Below are 2,629 nucleotides of genomic sequence, written 5' to 3' on the forward strand. Positions count from 1 at the left end.
AAAGGAAGGATCAACAGCGATAGAGGACCTCAAGGAAACGTTCAACAACCTCAACAAATTACTGCTCGAAGTTGAACCCGACGAAGTGTTCCTTTGGTGTCCCAGCGAGGAGAACTCTTGGGGTTTCTAGTCTCGGCAAGAGGGATTGAAGCAAATCCCGATAAAATACAAGCTATTGTAACAATGAGAAAGCCAACAAAGTTGAAAGAGATACAACGAGTTAAGCGGGCGAGTCGCAGCTTTGAGCAGATTCGTCGCCGAGGCTAGGAGAAAAGCGTTACCATTTTACGCTTTGATAAAACAAGGAGACAAATTCCGAGTGGAACGAAGAAGCCGAACAGAGCTTTCGAAGATTTGAAGCGCAAAATCTCGACACCACCAATCTTGGTGGCACCGAAGGAAAAGGAACCTCTCTCGTTATATATCGCAGCCACGCCCCAAGTGGTGAGCACGGCGCTGGTTGTCGAAAGAGAAGAAGAAGGAAAACTCCACGGAGTACGGAGGCCGTTTACTTCGTCAGCGAAGTTTTATCGCCGTCAAAACAAAGGTATCCTCAGTACCAGAAGCTAGCATACGGAGTGTTCACAACAGCACGAAAATTGCGCCACTATTTTTCGGCACACCCAATCATAGTGGTCAATGAGGCTCCTTTGTCAAATATACTGAACAATCCAGAAGCTACGGGTCGTGTCTCCCTTTGGGGAATAGAACTTTCCCCTCGGGACATCACGTATGAAAAAAGAAAAGCAATCAAGTCGCAAGTTCTGCCAGACTTCATCGCAGAGTGGATGGAGCTGCAAAACACGGGACCCCCGGACTGTCGAGAACCTGGACCATGAATTTTGACGGGTCCAAAAGAGTAGAAGGAGCTGGAGCAGGAGTCATACTTATATCACCTGAAGGCGACAAATTGAAGTATATCCTTCGGATGATGTTCCCTAACGCATCTAACAATGAAGAAGAATATGAAGCCCTCATACACGGGATGAGGATGGCGAAAGCATGCGGTGCAACTCGACAAAAAATCTTTGGCGACTCACAATTGGTGGCCCAGCAAGTTATGAACCAATGTGATGCAGTCAATGATAGCATGGTAGCATATAAAGAGGTGTACAATGAACTCGAGAAGCTATTCGACGGATGCGAAGTAAATCACATCAGTAGGTTGAGCAACGATAAAGCCGACGTCCTCGCAAACATCGGGTCGCAGTGCCTCCCAGTCCCGCCAGGAGTGTTTTGGGAAGAAATATCGGAGAGATCTACAAAGCCAAAAAAGGTGCGAGAAAAAAGAAAAAAGTTCGACACCCCTCGTCGAAACCACGGAGGATGAAGATGAACAAGAGCTTGTGATGATGGTACAGGTTCCTTGGATGCAAGCATATGTCTCATACATCCTCAGGAAAGAAATACCCGACGATCCAGTTGAAGCAAGGCGAGTAATTCGACGATCTAAAGCTTTCACGGTGATCAAAGGAGAACTGTACAAGCGAAGTAATTCAGGTGTCCTGCAAAGGTGTGTAACACCCGAAGAAGGAAGAATAATTCTGAAGGATGTGCACGAAGGAATATGCGGCCACCACGCGAGTAGTCGAGCCATCGCAGCCAAGGTTTTCCGGGCAGGATTCTACTGGTTGACAGCAATCGAGGACGCCAAAGAAATAGTAAGGACTTGCGATGCGTGTCAAAGGTTCGCCGCAAAACCTCACTCTCCGGCAGCAGAACTAGCACCAATACCTTTGTCGTGGCCCTGTGCACAATGGGGTCTCGATATGGTGGGCAAGTTACACAAATCATGGCCGGGAGGAAAGGAATACATGCTAGTAGTCGTCGACAAATTTACAAAGTGGATAGAAGCGAAGCCAATAAATTCGCCGGATGGAGCATCCGCGGTAAAATTCATAAAAGGCCTCGTCTTCAGATTTGGAGTGCCTCATAGCATCGTCACGGACAATGGCAGTAACTTTACATCCAACGAATTTAAAGATTACTGCAAAGAAGTGGGTATCAAGCTGCACTTTGCGTCAGTTGCACATCCTCAAACCAACGGGCAGGTCGAGAAAGCCAATGGCATTACCTGCAATGGCATCAAGAAACGTCTGTTGGGACCACTAGAAAAAGCTCGACATACACGGCCCGAAGAACTACCAAGTGTGTTGTGGAGCATCCGAACAACACCAAATACGGCGACACAAGAAACCCCGTTTTTTACGGTCCATGGCGCGGAGGCGGTACTTCCAATAGAAATAGAGCACGACTCCCCTAGAGTCACGAGCATATGATGAAGAAGCTTCAAGGACAGCATTGGAAGACGATGTAGACGCACTCGACGAAGCTCGAGACGAAGTATTATCAAGGGTCACCAAATATCAACAGGACTTGAAGAATTACCACGGTCGACGTTTGCGGCCAAGATCTTTTCAAGTGGGGGACTTAGTTCTTCGGCTCACGCAAAAAAGTCATGAAAAACTCGAGTCACCATGGCTTGGTCCCTATATCGTCACGGAAGTAATTGGAGGAGGAGCATACGGGATAAAGGACAAGAAGACGGGGGTGGAGGAGCAAAACCCCGGAACGTGGCGCAACTCGGGCGGTTCTACGCCTAGAGCTAAAATATAGTCCTTGTAAAACT

The sequence above is a fragment of the Lolium rigidum genome, chromosome 6 (genome assembly GCF_022539505.1).
Source record: "Lolium rigidum isolate FL_2022 chromosome 6, APGP_CSIRO_Lrig_0.1, whole genome shotgun sequence".
Classification (NCBI taxonomy): Eukaryota; Viridiplantae; Streptophyta; class Magnoliopsida; order Poales; family Poaceae; genus Lolium; species Lolium rigidum.